Below are 17,582 nucleotides of genomic sequence, written 5' to 3'. Positions count from 1 at the left end.
GAATCCTTATTCTTAAATTGAGGAACCAAGGCTCAGAGAGAGGAAGAAATTTTCCTGAAGGCTCAGAATAACCAAATGATTGGACTGTGAACCCACTGTTCCCCGACTTCAAAGCCTGCGCTCTTCTTTAGGAGTCAAGTACCTCTGGATTTAGGCTTTCAAAAAGGAAAAGAAACATCCAATAACAACTCTAAAATACTTCAGAATGATGAATCAGTGAATGCTTGGGTATAGCAAGTAAGAATCCTGAGCTCTCACATTGCCAGCCTGATTCAAATCCCAGCTCAGCCCCCTACCAGTCTTCCTGTGTAGAGCAGGTTTCTTAACCTCCTCTGCTTCCATTACTTCATCTATAAAATAGCTGTAATAGTAGTGCCTGCCTCCTAGGTTGTTATAAGCATCAAATGAATTAATATGCATGAAGAGTTTAAAGTCATGCCTGCCTGGAACCTGGTAAATAGGCAAAAATTATTATCATTAAGATTATTGTTGTTGCGGTAGTCATCATTATTTGATCCAAACCTGGGATCCAGGAGAGTCTTCTGTTCAGGAGGGCACTAGGTGGGTGGTGAGGGATGTCCTGAGAGTGTAATTACAGCAGCAGCCACAGCTCCTTTGAGTCATGCAGAGGAACAGCAGAGCGCCTGAGCCCTACTTGGCCTGGAGTAGTGCTTGCTGATTGCTGGAGCAGGACACTGCAAATGCATAGACACCACAGCTACGGAGCCACTGCTACCCGGATCGGCCCCTTCACCCCAACCCAGTCCCTCCCGGCCCCTCCCACTCTGGCCCTGCTCTGCTCTTAAGTGCTCTGGGCTGGTGAGCCAAGGAACTGCCATGCTTATCCTCCAAAGAGAGCAGGAGGCTTTTGCTCACCTGTAGGTGGAGAATATGACATCCTGAATGGGGTACTGGGGACTCTTGGTGTCCTTGGTGAGTCAGGGAGTCTGAGAACAAAAGAGGGAAGAAGAAGACAAAACCCAGCTCAGAGAGACTGTAATGCAATCGGATTTACTGCCAGTACCAGGAGGGAGCAAATCTGATTCATCACCCTCCTTTTCCAATAGTGTTTAGTCCTTCATTAGACAAGCGTTTGTTGAACTCCTGTGTTGCACCAGGCAAAGGTAAGCTAATAAGTATTAATATAACAATGGCATTCCAGGGACTGACATTTATTGGACACTTATAATAGTCCAGGCATTGTTCCAAGAACTTCACAAGTATTAATTCATTGAATCCTCACACTAAAAGCTGGTGGCTAAGTTCTGTGATTATTCATTTTTTGCAGATAAGGAAACTGAAGCACAAAAAGGTGAAGTTACTTGCCCAGGGTCATGCAGATAGTATGTGGCAGAGAAGGAACTCAAACCCAAGTGGCTGGGCCTCAGAGCTGCCAAGCCATCAGCTTCCAAGGAGACAGAGGCAAGTCAGCATAGCTCATCAGTACCTTCTCATGCCTTCTCTCCTTTCAGCCATGTAACAGACAACCTGAAGAGGTAGGCAAGGGGGTCACTAGCCTGGCTTATGCATGGAGAACTGAGGCCGTGAAATGATGTAGCCAGGTTCATATAGCCATGCAGTGGCCAGGTCAATTGGAAGTCAGTTCTCCCGGTTCTTAATGTAGTTCAGTTTTTGTTGAACCAGGTGCATTTGTGTAAGTGGGCACATATCTATGTGTTTGTGTGAGCAAGTATGTGTAAATGTATGTACATGTATGTCTGCGAGTGTGTGCGTACACGCGTGTTTGTGTGTATATTCATGTGTACACATGTGTATGTGTGTGCATGGGTGTGTGAGTGATTATCAGGATAGAGCTGGTGGCAGGGGAGGGTAACGAGACACAGTGTGGCTAGCGGAAGCTTGGGGACTTCTACTCTAAAGACCTTGGTGTTCATCTTGGCTCTACCACTGAGGTTTTGGGACCTTGAGTAAGTCCCCTCTCCTCTCCTTGGTCTCTCTGAGATAGGATGAGGAGTAGCCAGGGTGAGAGTCTCAGAGGTGCTGCTTTTCTCTGGCATCCTCTGGCCACAGAGAGCAGGAAGGAGGGTTAAGTCTGGGAAGGCTGCACAGAAGAAGCACAAGATGTTTTGGGATAGAGACCAGCCGGGAGTGGGTAAGTGTGGGTGGAGAGTGTCATTCACATGGCCCTACTGCTCTTCTGGGCCGGAGTCCAGGAATAGCTGTGGTGAGAACTACATTTCTAAAGTGGGTCTTAATGTTTTTCACTGCTGGAAAATATGCCATTATGGGCATTTTCCCCTCTGGATTCCTGGACTGCCATGCCCTCGAGATTCCCCCACACTGCTGCCTTTATTTCTCTCTGACTGAAGCCTAATTTGTTCCTGCATCCTGCCTCTGTGCCTGGGTTTTATTGGACTTTAGGAGATGACTCGTGTCTAGGCTGGATGGCAAGGTCCTGCCCAGGAAGCCCGCCTGGCCGATGGGGACAGAGTACTGCAGTGGGGCTCAGGACGCCAGTGAGGTCCTTCAGTTCATGAGAGGGAACATGTAGTCACATCTGCCACATCCAGAGCTCTCCAGGAGGCAGTGGTGACAGCAGGCAGGCATGTGACTTCTGCGCCAGCTTGATCATTCCTAGAGTGTGTGGACTTGGGCCATTCCTGTGTCTCTATGCCTCAGTTTTCTCAAGTATTAGATAATAATAGTCCCTGTCCATAGTACACCCCAACAAATTCCATCATTGCCGTCATCGGACATGGTGACATGTTTTTGAGATGCTCACAGTCTGATGGTAGAGACAGGTAAATACCCAGCTCCCTGTGAAGCAGGGAGGGTGATCCTGCCACATGAGACTCCTACAGGGTACTGGGTGCCAGAATCATCATCCATTCTACCTGGAGCCAGGGGACGTTTGCCAGTGCTGCATCTTGAGAAGTCAGAGTTTATAGATAAGGCAGACAAGAGGTCTAAGGGGCTTGTAAACAGCGGAGCAGATGGTGTAAGCAGAGTCCCTGTGGGAAACCGCATGGTGATCGGGGCCAGGGAGAAGCTTGATAAAGGGTGCATCAAGGATGGTGGGGGACGGAAGCCTGGGAAATTAGGTTGGGGCCAGATTGCGAAGGGCCTTCCATGACAGAGTGTTTCCTGGGGCATTGGGAGCTCTGCGAGGTTTGCTTGGATCTCAGAAGGACCACTCTGGGGGCAGTGTGGGAGGGAGGTGGACTAGAAAGGAGAGGCCAGAGGCAGGAAGGCCAGTGAGGAGGCTATGGAATAGTCCAGAAGTTACCAGAGGCCTGAGCTAGACAGAGCTTGGTACCTAGGAAGCTCTGAGTTAAGGTTTGAATGAAGGACTTGGAAAGGAGGACTCATTGTGTGACCTTGAGTAAGTCACTTATTCTCTGGAAGCTTCAGTTTTCCTGTCTGTAACAGTGACACTGAAGTAATCTTGTGGTTAATATCAGAGTTAGACTCCCAGCCCAGCTTATCATGAGCTGGGTGACTTAGGGCAAGTAACTCCGCCTCTCCAAGCTCCTGTAATGTTTATCTGTCCAGGGGATTACAGTGTCCCTGTCTTATAGGGCTGTTGAGAGGTCTAAGAGAGAGCCCCAGAAAGCACAGAGAACACAGCACCTGGCAAACAGCAGTCCTGCATAACTGTAAGCTCTCGTCAGCATTCTTCATTGCTACCTTATTTTATTCTTAGTATTACTACTGCTATCACTCAAAATCTTCTTACCATTTTATGATAAAATGTGAAGTAGAACTTCTCTAACTTAAATCACAGCATCCGTCCTGGTATCCTGGTGTGTGTGCACCAGCCTGCTCACTGAATGTCTTCTCTTCATGGTCGTGTTGGCTTTTATTGGACTTGGACTCCAAAAATTTTCAAAATCCTCTGCCTGTGCTTTCAATCCCATCTTCTGCCTCCACACCCTATTGAAAGTGGAACTTACTAATTAATGATAATTACAGAATCCTGGGGGGCATTAGGAATTTAAGGCTCCTCACCATGTGGTCTTCGTGATCCTTGTTCTCTTCCTCAGCACTGTTACACCAGGCACCTAAGCCTGGAAACCTCTTTCCTGCATGCCCCGCATCTTTCCCTAAGCTGTTTCTCCCTCCTAATTCACACCTTGTGTCTGTCTGCCTCTCTCTATCTCTGTCTCTCACTGTCTGTCTGTCTCATGCCCACTCTCTTACTTTTCCGTCTATGGGATTTGGAACCCATTAAAGTCAACCTCTTATCCTCCTCCTGCCAAGAAGCAATCTCAAATCCCTGCTTCCAGAAGAAATGAGTACCCTAGTGTTCAGCCAGGACCTTCTCTCCAGCTATGCTGCTCTTCTGTGCCTGGGTTCACCCCACATTGTCTTCACCCCACAGGTCTCAAATGTTTTGTGCTTCCTGCTATAGTTGAACTGAATCCAGTCCAACGCAGTATTTTAGACAGGGACACAGGATTCCAGTGAAAGGAAAGTGGGAGATCCCTCTGCCCCATTTCCCGGTCTTAATCCCAGAGAGGAGAATTCCTCTGAGATCCCTTCAGCTGTTAGTAAGCTAGAGTCATGGAATATGCACTATTATCAAAGCAGAGGAGAGAGATGCATTTTCCCAGTTCCCAGTGGTTCCAAAAAGATGACAGATTGGAGCAGATGCCTTCTACCACTGCTCCCTACCTCCCTGTCCACTGCTATGCTTAGCCCAGGATTTGGTATAGAAGGTACCATAGTTTTCAGAAAAACAGATGGACAGGTGAAACGGTCTGTGGACAGTCATACTCCAGAGACAGATGGAGCTGGGACAGAAATAACCAGTGGTGTTTTGACTCGTTCGTCCTGAGTTTACTCTTGACTGGCCTCTCTGCTCTCCTCTCCTCTCCCTTCTGTGCCCTCTCTGTGCCTGCAGCCTTGAACCCCACTCACATATATAACACTGATAAGAGAGAAGGGTCCTGCTAATGGACTGTACATCCCTTTCTATTTTCTAGTCTCTTTCAGGCCTGAGTTCCCTTTGGCCTCATCTAATTTCCCTCAAGCCTTATTCTATGGGCCTGTCCCGGAGCTTTGGTGGCCACAATGTATAATTTAGGCCCCATTTGTGGCTGGCAAAATATACCATGAGTAGTAGAACTGGAGAATGATAATATTGTTGGAGACCACTGCCAGATTGAGGGGGAGCTAGGAGTTTTTCCCATTTCCTCTTGGAACAAGGAAGTCGTGATAGATGTGTGCACTGCCCCTGCTTCAACCCTTCACTGAGTCTGGAGTATTTGGGTTCCTCTCCCTGGGTGTCTGGGTTGGAATGTTCCCCTCTGTCCTTGGCTGCAGGTGGTGTGAGCTGAAGGACAGTTGGCATCAGTAGGACAGGAGGCAGAATGATTGACCTTAAGAGACAATACCTTCATCTAAACATTGAGTAGCCTCATCTCCATGAACCTGGCTCCTTTGTCAAGGATCTTGGGGCTCTTACCTGTGACAGGAAGATTGTTTTTTTTTTCCCTCTAAAAATTCTGTGCCCGTTCAAAAAGGAAAAGTGTTGGGGCCTACCTCTAACTCTCTAAGTCATCCTGGACAAACCTCTTCCATTTTCTGGGACTCGGTTTTCTCATTTATTATAATGTTGATGATGGTAGTGATGACAATGACAGTGATGATAATGGTGATGATAGTGACAGTGGTGGTGATGATAATGACAGTGATGGTGATGATGGTAATGATGGTAGTGATGGTCATGATGGTGGTGGTGATGAGGATCTTGATGGTGATGGTGGTGGTGGTGATGAGGATCATGATGGTGATGGCAACGATGATGATGATGAAGGTGGTGGTGGTGATGATGGTGATGGTGGTGGTGATGGTGATGATCATGATAGTGGTGGTGGTGATGGTGGTGGTGGTGGTGATGATGAGGATCATGATGGTGATGGCAACAATGATGATGATGATCATGAAGGTGTTGGTGATGAAAGTGTTGGTGATGATCATGATAGTGGTCATGGTGATGGTGGTGGTGGTGGTGATGATGAGGATCATGATGGTGATGGTAACGATGATGATGATAAAGGTGGTGGTGGTGATGATGGTGGTGGTGATGGTGATGAGGATCATGATGGTGATGGTAACAATGATGATGATGATCATGAAGGTGTTGGTGATGATCATGATAGTGGTCATGGTGATGGTGGTGGTGGTGGTGATGATGAGGATCATGATGGTGATGGTAACGATGATGATGATGATCCTGAAGGTGTTGGTGATGAAGGTGTTGGTGATGATCATGATAGTGGTCATGGTGATGGTGGTGGTGGTGGTGATGATGAGGATCATGATGGTGATGGTAACGATGATGATGATGATCATGAAGGTGTTGGTGATGAAGGTGTTGGTGATGATCATGATAGCGGTCATGGTGATGGTGATGGTGGTGGTGGTGATGAGGATCATGATGGTGATGGTAACGATGATGATGATGAAGGTGGTGGTGGTGATGATGGTGATGGTGGTGGTGGTGGTGATGATGATGGTGATCATGATGATGATGGTAGTGATGATGGTGATGGTGATGGTAGTGGTGGTGGTGGTGATGGTGACTCTTATTTATTAACCAATGTGTTGTAAATAGTTTCCACATACTTATACCATAGGACATTCCAGTGTGGCAAGTACTGTTATCATACTTATTCTACAGATGAGAAAACTGAAGCACTGTATGATTAACTTGGCCAAGATCACGCAGCTCTTAAGTGGAGGAAACAGAATATCTTTGACAACAAGGAGAGTGCAATAGATGTTTTAAGCTTCCTCCAAAACCCAAAATATAACAGCAAACTAATTTTTAAAATTTCTTATCCTTTTTATGCCTTATCTTTTGTCTGTATAGCACCCTCTTTTATATCTTTTATACCTGTATAGTAACTGAATATACTCTTTCACAGAAATTCTATCCCTTCCTTAAGACTCAGCTCTTCCATAAGCCTACCCTGACATCTCCAGGCCTAATAGAGCTCCTTGCTGAATGTTTGCCCTTTACCCTCATACCTGCTGGGTCCTCTGTTCACCTTTCCTATTGCTTTTCTACTCTACCACACTGTGAACTCCTAGTTGGGAGTGAGGTAAGATTTTACCCATCTATTTCCCTCTGCCCTAATGTAGGGCTGCTCTTAGGGTGGCCTGTTATTTCATCCACGCTCATTGTGAGTCTGTAAATGACGAAGCATCCAATTCATGACCTGAGCCCCAAGCAAGCCAATCTTTTCTCTTTGATCATTGGTCCACCAGTACATCACACCCTCTGCATTCAGCTGAGCCTATTGCTAAGAATGGCTCTCTTGCCTGACCTCATCTGAGAGAAAGGAGAGACCTCATAGTGCCGAGACCTTCCTGTGTGCAGGTGCCATTCTGGGTGCTTTCCCATATGTTCTTCTGTTTACTACTCTTAACAGCCCTGCAAGGCAGCAGCTCTTAGCTCCATTTTTACATTTGAGACTCAGGGAAGGAAAACAGTATGACCAAGATTGCACAGCTAATGAACAGCGAAATCGGAATTTGAGCATGGGTCTGCCTGCTTCTAAAGTTGATGCTCTTTTTTTCTTTGGCTTTATTTCCTGAATCCTAAATTACAAGACATAGTGGGACCTTGGAGATGCCTCTTCTGGACATGAAATATCATATGAGAGATACAGTTTAGATATATAAATATTGGGGTTTCTAGGTCATTCTGGTGACATAAGGAACTAATGAGATATGGTATCTAAAATTAGGACTAACCTAGAAAATTCAGGACTTTCAGTCTCAGTTGAGATGTAGCATTTTTTTCTGCAATCCTGTCTTACTTGCTCATTCAAGCATTTGCCCACTGCTTTTGTGGGTCCACTTAAATATCCTGCAGCAGGGCAGTGATAAGTGACTGCCCTGATTTTATTACCTACTTACTGCACTAGGACTTTCTTTATGTGAAATTTGCTCAGGGGTCATTTCCTGAGCACCCATCTACTGAGGTCAGATATGTCCCCAGAAGCTCTATTTTAATGAAGCAAGAGATGAAACAGCCTGTTGCAATAGTGACGACAGGTGTGAACACACATAGTGTAAGGCTTAAATCTTGAGTTGGAATCTTCTGAATTTAAGTCCAGCTTCATTATTTGACAGTTGTTTGACCTTAGGCAACTCCCTTAACCTCCCTGAGCTTTCTTGTTCCCTAGTCTGTCAAATGTGGTTAAGGATAGTGCCTTTCTCCCAGGGATGAGGTGAAAAATAGATAAGGTACATGTTGCCTGGCAGAGAGGAGAGCCTCAATAAATGGTAGGTATAATTATGATTAGGGGGTGTCATGCTGGAAGAGATTTACAGGGAGCAGTCTACTTGCCCGCCTGCGAGTAGGAGGCTGCAGGTGTAAGAGCAGCGTTCTTGCAGGACACCAAAGCTGCCTCCTGAGGTGTGAGTAGGAATTTTCCAGGTGGATAAAGGGAGGGCATTAGGCAGGGTTGGACAGTTCTTTGGAGGCCCCTTTCACTCCAACTTGGACTCTGCCTTGTATTTTGAGAGGAAGGGAGCAGGCTCTTTGGCATGCCACTTTGAAGGTTCTCCAGGGCCCAGGAGATACCCTTCTGGGGCTCCGATGGGAATTCCAGGTCACCAGATTCCTCCTGTTACATCCCCACTCTGAGCCCTGTGTCTGGCCTTGGATCCTCCTCCCTTGTAAATGTGGCCGATGATGAAACAGAGACATGAGTCCCGTTTATGGCTCCATCAGCTTTGGAAGCAGATCATGGGAATTTTCTGAGTCTGGGCCCCCAGCCAGAAGGCATTTATAATCAGACATGGAGCAATCATTAGAGCAGAAACAATAAATTACAACAGCACCAAAAGAACTCCCCAAAGCTGCTCACGCGAGGGGAGATCCAAGGAGCAGAATGCTAGCAGGCTCTGGGCCACGCCTGCCCCTCCTACTGGCATCCAGGGCCTCCTGCCTCACCACACTCAGGCTGTGCCCCCAGACATCTGCAAGTGGTGCAATGGCAGTGCCAGAAGAATGCGCCTTGCCAGCTAGGACAGGGCTGTGGGCCTGACCTGTGTGACTGGGGACTGTGGGAGGGGGCGTGGGAGTGGGGAGGACTCCTTCACAAAGCACCTCGAGGGCCAGGCCCTGCATAGGTTTTGGGGTCAGCCTAGTGTGGCACAATGAACCAGAACCTGGGGAATCAGGGACTTGCTGTGCAGTCTCCAAGCTGACAGCTCACAGCAAGTCACTGCCTCTCTCTGAGGTTCAACTTTCTTGTCTAAAATGGGAAAATAGAATTGCCATCTCACAGAATTATTGTAAAAATTAACATACAGGCCGGGCGCGGTGGCTCATGCCTGTAATCCCAGCACTTTGGGAGGCCGAGGCGGGTGGATCACGAGGTCAAGAGATCGAGACCATCCTGGCCAACACGGTGAAACCCCGTCTCTACTAAAACTACAAAAAATTAGCTGGGCATGGTGGTGCGTGCCTGTAATCTCAGCTACTCAGGAGGCTGAGGCAGGAGAATTGCCTGAACCCAGGAGGTGGAGGTTGCGGTGAGCCGAGATCGCGCCATTGCACTCCAGCCTGGGTAACAAGAGCGAAACTCCGTCTCAAAAAAAAAAAAAAAAAAAATTAACATACAGTGTTGAAAGCCTAGTGCGTACTAAGTGTTTAGTAACATCAGCTTTTCCCCAACCCCTTCTTTCTGTCCTCCAACTTGTGCTGTCTAATATAATCCTTACCCATCTGTGACTATTTGAACCTAAACGAAATTAAATTAAAAATTCAGTTTCTCAATCGCACCAGCACACCTGTGTTGAGTGCTCACTGTATTGAAAAGCATAGACACAGAACATTTCTGTTGTTGCATAAGGTTCTGTTGGACAGTGCTGTCTACCCCTCTGATTCATCTGTTACCTGGGAAAAGTTTGGTCCAGGAGATACTCATAGGGCCAAGCCCTGGAGTTGCAAAGATGATTGGAGCTCTGCTCTGTCTCTCCAAGGGCACACAGTGTACCAACAGGGCAATGTGTGCAAGAAGCTAGCCCCAGTGGAAGGGCACCTACACAGGACTGGAGGGAGTCAGAGAAGGTTCCCTGGAGGGGATTGTCTCAACTCAAAGTGGAGAATGACATTCTAGGTAGCACAGCAGAGGAGAGCATTCCCAGAGATATAAAGCTGAGTAACTGCGGTGTGTTTGTACATATGTGAGACTATCAGGAACTCATTGCTGCTAAAGCACAAAGTGCAAGGTAAAGAATGAGAGGAGATGGGGGCTCAAGGAGGGCTCTGAATCCCAAGGAGGGGAGAGTGAGTGCAACTCCTGGGCTGCTCGTAGCCACTCATGCCCGTGGCTCTTGCTGGTGCTGAACCACAAAGCTCAGACTCAAAGAGGTTTGCTGCATGACCCAAGCCATGTTCTGGGACCGAGAACCCCAGTATCAACTGCTGCAAGAGCCACCGTTCTTGAAGCTAGTCACTTGACAGCCCTTAGCATGTATGATCCTCCTGACAGCCCTGTGAGATAGGGATCATTAATCCGTATGTCCAGATGCAGAAGCAGTGACTTGTGCAGAGTCGACCAGCCATTATATAGTGGGGCTGGGACTGTCACCTGTCGTCTCTCCTCTTTGAGAACCCAAGATTCTGCCACGTTATGGCTGTTCTTGTGGACGAATTACACCCACTTGTTCACTTGCTTCCTTGATCACAAGTTCCTTCTCCAGTTGCATGAATTTTTGCTCCCTTGCTTTTCCCTTCTCTTCCTGCATGAGTTTCCCACTCCCTCCTGATCACTCAGGAGACACACGTGCTATAGGATCTCCCATCTAGAAACAACTCCCTTGACTTCATGTCTCTCCTCAGCTCCTGCCTTATTTCTCAGCTTCCCATTGTAACTCAGCTCCTCCACTGACCATCCGTCCTCACTGCCTTCCATTGTCTTCTCAGCCCAATCCTCATCACTATTTCGTCCTCACTTCTGCTTTGCCACCACTTTTGTTCAATCCATTGGTCAGCCATTTGGTCCTCTTCTTGGTGCACTTTTTCTAGCTATGCTCCAGGGAATCCCACCCAGCTCCATGGTCTTGAATCCATGTTGGCACTCCGCTGATGTCGTCATTTACATCACAGACGCATGTAGCGGTCTTAGAATTGGAGTAGTCCCTATGCTGGAACTCTAGACTAGCCTCCAAGTGTTTACTCTGCAACTCTTCTTGGATGTGCACCTGGCATGTTAAATTTAACATGTTCATAAAAGAACTCTTGATTTCAGATGCCCTTCCTGCACCTCCCAAACTCCTCACCCACCAAGACTTCATCTCAGTGAATGATTCAGGTCCAAAACCCTCTGTGAAGTCCTCTAATGTAACATCATATTCTCAGAGAGGTACAGCCCTGTCACCCTTTGTCCCTTTCTGCTGCTTTATTTCCCTCACAGCGCTTGTCACTATTTGGATTTGGGGTTATCTACAGCCGCGTGACAAACCACCCTGACTTAGTGGCTTCACAGTCTTTTTCTTGTGCTCCTGATCCATGGGATCAGAACTTGGGCAGGAAGCAGCTGGGGCACTCTGCTGTATGTAGTGTCCTGAGAGTTCACTGTGGTATTAGGTGGGCAGCTGGGCTGGCGTGATGAGTTCTGGAGTCTCCCTCTAGAAGGCAGCTGTGGCTGGGAGATGGCAGCTGCGATACTTGCCCTTCCCACGTGGTGTCTCCAGAAGCATGATTGGACTTTTCACGTGGCACCTCAGGAACCCATGTGTGTATGCCAGGAGACAGGAAGTGGGAATGGCCAGTGTTATTGAGTTGTGGGCCAGAAAACAGGCACAGCATCACTTCTGCCTGATGTCTTAGTCAAAGTAGTCACAGAACCCACAAAGATCTGAGGAGTGGGGACATAGACCCCCTGCCAACGGTCTTCTCAGCACACCTGTCCAGGTGGAGACAACATAAGGTGGGGCATGACTGCTGGTGGGGAAAAGAGAAAGATCTGGCCATGCCTTCATGGGGCTACATTAGAAGCTCTTTAAAGTTCTTCCTGCTCTAGAACAACCTAGGCCTCCAAAGCCGAAGCAAGAATAATCACCTCCATTTTTTAAAAAAAGAAGGAATCCTAAATAACCATTCATTCATTAACTCATTCATTTATTCCTTCACCCATTTGTTCTGATCTCTTTTATGTGCCAGGCACTGTTTAGGTGCTGGGGATGGAGCAGTAGATAAGACAAAAAAGGTCTCAGCCTTCACAGAGCCCATATTCTAGTGAACAACACAGGATATATAAAGTAAGCAGAAGGCCACATGCTGGAACATGAGTGTTACGGATTGAAGGCACAGTCTTTGCATTGCTCCCATCAGGAGGGAGTGGCCTTTGGGAACACCAGGGGAAAATCAACAGCCGTGGAGTTGGGTCACAGCTCTGCTCATAAGCTGCTGGTAAGACCTTGGGTCAGTCTGTGGTCCTTTCCGGCCTCAGTCTGCCTGTCTCTAAAGTGAGGGACATGAACATGTTCTAACCACGGAGGTCCTGGAGGTGAAGGCCACTGGGAGAATGAGAGGACTTGTGTGACTTGCAGGCTTGAGATATTCTTTCTCCGGATGAGGGATGCTTGGAGAGCAGACCAGGGGATGAAGGGAAAATTTGTCTCCACTGTATGTTGCCAACTGTAAGCCAAGGTATGTGTGTGTCCTGTCACACAGCTGGTCCTGAGGCTCCTGCTGTCCTTTGAAGCTTCTGCAGGACAGCAGCGGGGAGGAGGGCAGGCAGAGCAGGCCTGGTTGACTTGCTGACTCGTGGCTCCTCTCTCTCCACTTCTTAAGCCACCAGGGGCCTTGTTCTGCTCCGGGATGTGGCACTGAGGAGTAGCTGGAGTCAACCAAGAGCTCAGCACTATCCACAGGGATCCCGACGCAGATGCCCAGAGAAACCCCAACACCCCTTAGGAAGGCGCTGTGCACTCTGCTTTCACCTGCCTTAATCTCTGGGGCTAAAGCTTTGTCAAAGCCAAGACTTCCCTCATAAATCACCTGGCCTCCTGGTCTTTCTCTTCTCTGGCATCTCCTGTTAGACACCGAAAGGCATCCAGGAAATTGGACCCTAAACCTTGGCTGATCGTGGCTCAGGATCTGCCTCCGTCAGGGAGGAGGGAAAGGGTGTGCTGTTCAGCCCAGCCTCTACTCCGGAACTGGGCACCTCCACTCCAAAACTGGGTGCCTCCCTGGCTTGGTGCTGGGGAACTGAAGACGATTGGAGAGTTGATCTCATGGCATATTCCAGTAGAGTTGGCATATATGTGGCACAGGGTGGTGGGAGGAGTAGGGCGCCAGGTATGTACAATAACCACCTCTTTTCATACCAGAGCAGGGCCGTGCAGTGCTGGGAAAGGTCATTTGGCTCAGGACAGGGAGCTAGAGATGGTTAGATCCTTCCGGCAGGCCTATTTGGCAAAAGAGGAGCTAGGCAGGGAGAGCCTGGAGGTGAGGAGGGAGATGAGGATGTTGCTGGAGCTGTCCACACCGGGTTTGGTCTGGGCAGCGTGCAGTGCCCACCGTTACAGCATTCCTTCAGTGCTAACCCCATCCAGCAAATGCACATGAGCACCCATTCTCTGCCAGGTCCCAGGCTGGGTTCTGGGCATGTGAAGGCTGGCCACTGGGAGTGCCGTCCAGCCAGATGAGGACAGTTTTGTGGAGCAGAAGGCAGAGACTGACAGGTACTGGGAAACTGGGTCCTTCCTTGGGATTTGAGAGCACAGGAGGATGGAGATCAAACTTTTATGCACATCTAACAAGTACTAATTCAATGTCTGCCCTGTGCCAGACTCTGGGAGTGAAATGGGAAGCAAGGCAGAAGTATTCTGGCTTTGGAGCTTACAGTTCAGAGTGGGGACCGATAAGCACTCAGGCATTCACAGTCCTCTTAAGTAAAGAATGTGACCAGGGGATGGAACAGACACAGAGCAGGGACCCTAAAATAGCAGGGGATTCAAGGAGACATTCAGAGGACCAGGGAGAGGCAAAGGAGGCACCTAGAACTCAGAATTTAAGGAGACTCTCTCTCACACAAGTGCAGCGTCGGCACATGAGGCCCAAGGCCTCTGTACATTCTGTGCTCCAGGTGCCTTGCTTGCCTCATCCTGTCCCAGTTCTGCAGGAAAAATGTATGTCTAAATTAACATCTAGGCTGAGACACAAAGGCTGGGTAGGATTTAGATAGAGGGGGCTTTATGGGAAGAGTGTTGCAGATAAAGGGAACAGCATGTGCAAAGGCCTTGAGGCAAGAGGTATCTGTGCCCAGAGACCTGCCAATTGTCTAGTCCAGGGTCAAAATGTGAGGCTGGGAGGTAGATAGCCTTGTAAGTTATGTTAAAGCACTTAGGGTTTTACCTGGGAGGCCAGTTCCAACAGGGGGATCTAGTCGTGAACTTGCGAAGGGCAGGATGTTTGTGTTGGGCCTTGAAGGATGACCATGAAAATGAGGGATGTGAGACTGCACAAGCTCAGAGTGAGGGCCTGAGGGACCCTTCAGTGCTGCATTCATCAACCTTCCTGAACATGAGCTATGTACTAGTACACTAAGGCGCCACACTAACTGATGACGTTTGCAGATTGACTTTTTGCTAAAGGATTGGACTGGGAACTCTTCAGAGTGTAAAGGATGAGTCAGTCTAGACTTTAAGAGCCTTGCTATATCTGCCTATCCTTTCCCTTCTTCTCAGCTCAGCAACTGTGTCTGCATTGTTGGAGGCAGAAAAGCAGCCTTTTCATAGGTTGTTGGGCCCAATAATCATGGGGTGTGGAACTTAGGGGTTGTGGGGTATAGCTGGAGGCAAAACTTGTGAATACCAAGCATGAGATGCATGCAGCACAAAGCATCTGATGCATCATCTCATTTTAATCCTCACCATAATCCTAAAAGATAGCTGTTATTATACCCATTTTACAGGTGGCAAAGCCAACGTTCAGAAAAATTGGTTAGCTTTCTTCCCAGACCACAAAGCATATTATGGCAGAGGCAGGATTTGAATCTAAGTAGCTCTGATTTCAGGGCCTGTGATTCTTCCTTTGCACTGCACTGCTGCTGGGACCCATGTCTACCACTTATTTACTGTGTGGCCCCCTGTAAGTGGCTTATTTCTGCTGGGTCTCAGCTTCTTCACTGGTAACATGAAGGGGTTCCATTCCATGGACTAGGACAATACTTCGCAAATTTTGCTGTGCCCATGGATCACTTGAGGATCTTGTTAAAATACAGATTCCAATTCAGAAGTTCTGAGGTAGGGCCTGAGAGTCAGCATTTCTGACAAGCTTCCAGGGCATGCTCATGCTTCTGGTCCAAGACTGTGCTTTGAATACCAAGGGCTGAACACTCTCCAAGGGTCCACCTATCCAGAAAGACTGACTCTTGCTGCGAAGAGAAGCAGAGGTCTGGCTCAGGCCAAGATTATTCTTCCAATCCTTTTCCATTCCATTCAGCTTCTATGCAGAGATCAGGGCAGCGAGAATGTCTCCCATTTCGCAGATAAGGAATCAGACGCTCAGAGAGGAACAGGGCTTGCAGGGTGTGTTTCCCCCTTCGACAGTTTCTTCTTGGCACACTGGGGATGAGTACCTTCAGCAGGCACCTCCCACAATGGATGGCCCCTATATTTCCTCTAATGGGGAGGTCCCTTCTGACAAAGATGGTGTGTGTGTGTGTGTGTGTGTGTGTGTGTGTGTGTGTGTGTGTGGTTTTTGTTTGTTTGTTTTTTGGTGGCTTCAGTGTGTTTCCACCGCCAGTGGCTGCTGGAACATCTGTCTGCCCCTCACCTGCAGCTGGTTAGACTGAGACAGGCCTGGGCTCTCTGGAGGGAGGTGCCCTGGAGACAGAGCCAGCTTCAGCCCAGTAACCTGTCCTCATGCCTGCAGCCAGCTCCATAGTGCTTGGCACCGCCAGGCTCACGTTCCATGGGATGGCTTTGGGCTTGTTGGCTTGGAAGGGAGAAGGCACCGGAAGAGTGGATGTTTGCAGATGGATTTATAGGCTCTGTATTTATCATATTGTCAGGGAAACAGGGCTCCAATACTGAGTCAGCCAGAGCAGGAAGGCTGCACCCAGCACCTCTGGTGGTCTCAGCACACCCAGCCCTGGGGTCACTGTGCCAGACCTTCACCAAGGCCAGCCTCTGTCCTCACCTTCACTCATGTAGGTTCCCCTTCCAAGAATGACCTGTCTCGAGCCATTCTCAATCTTAGTCCTGCTAGACCCTCAAAAGGTCTTCAAGGAAGCTTTCCCACTCACCTCCATCAGTCCTTTCTGTGAACTTGGCCTGTGTCACATACTCTAGCACTTGCCTACCATTGTGCCTGTGTATGTATGTATGTTGCATGGACTTGTTTGTGGGTGGATCTTGTTTTTAACCTACTTCTTGAACCTAGGAACTAGGATGGATACTGAACCTGCATCCTTCAGCTGACTACACAGTCAGCACTTGGCAAAGACCGTAGGATGAGCTCTCTGAAGCAAGGCAGGAAGGGCGTGCTGGAGAGGGAGGGAACAGGGCTGAGTGGCTGACACCAGTCTGTGGTGCTGCATGCCCCAGGGAAATCATCTTGGCCTTCTTCCTCTAAAAAATGTTTGGAAGCTGTGCCCTGTCCTCAACCCTCACCATTCTCTCCAGCCCCTCTGTACCCACAATCATTGGGTAGTGATGGCTACACCTCTCAGTAGGAAAGGGATCTGCCACCAGGTCTTATCCCACAGCATGGCGGGATCTGGAGGTGGTCTGGGTGGATGCCAAGGGAGGGATCATAGAAGGACAGACGTGCTCGGGGCACCAGGACCAACCGTTCTGCAAAGTTGCAGAGGCCTGGCAGATCAAGTCGGGTTTAAGCACAAGCACTCAATCCTTGGAGCCAGAACCTGTGGGGTGGAAGCCTTTCCTCCTCTCCAGATGCTGGGAACACCTCATCCCCAGGAGCCCCCAGGAGCCATGACTTGCCCAGACAGATCTACAGAGAAGGGGGCAAATGCACTCTTAGAGCCGAGTTGCTCTATGTATGAGATTTCACTTCCCCCGTCTTATCCTTGGGCCTTGGTGCCTTTTCCTCTGTGACATGGTAAGAAGTTGAGAGGGCAGGGATCCAGCCACTTCTTCTTTTTATTTTTGAGAAGGAACGATTCCATTTTTATTATTCATAGGTGACATATGATTCACCTAAAATATAAAAAACGAACTATAAGAGTGAACAAGTGAATTTAGCAATGTCACTTGAAACTATGTCCACATATAAAAGTCAATTAGATTTCTATGTACCAAAAACAAACAGAGCATGAAATTTAAATGATTATAACATTTGTGTCACACTTACACGAATGACACAGGGAAAAGTTGAACAGAAGAGGTGTAATTCTTCTATCCCAGAACTATAAAGTGTATTGAAAGAAAATAAAGATATAAATAAAGGAAGATATCTACCAGCCACTTCTTTAATCCCTCCCCTTCTGCACCATGGCAGCCTGGACTTTGGAGACTTTCTTTCTTGTCTCTGTAAAAAAGGATAATGATACTTGCAAACGGATATAAGAATTTAACAAAATAATGCTTGTAAACTGCTTAGCCTATGCTTGGCATGTAGT

The 17,582-nt window shown here is 48.1% G+C and overlaps 1 protein-coding gene across 1 annotated transcript in view; it reads left to right on the top strand.

The window, feature by feature from the left end:
• TRABD2B (TraB domain containing 2B) overlaps positions 1–17,582 on the top strand; it is a 224,890-nt gene that overhangs the window by 49,458 nt on the left and 157,850 nt on the right. The gene's annotated exons all lie outside the window — the stretch shown is intronic.

This window comes from Sapajus apella, unplaced genomic scaffold, assembly GCF_009761245.1.
Source record: "Sapajus apella isolate SASKATOON/1434 unplaced genomic scaffold, GSC_monkey_1.0 scaffold62, whole genome shotgun sequence".
NCBI classification, from domain to species: domain Eukaryota; kingdom Metazoa; phylum Chordata; class Mammalia; order Primates; family Cebidae; genus Sapajus; species Sapajus apella.
The sequence above is the reverse complement of the archived record's forward strand: the minus strand, read 5'-3'. Positions and strand labels throughout refer to the sequence as shown.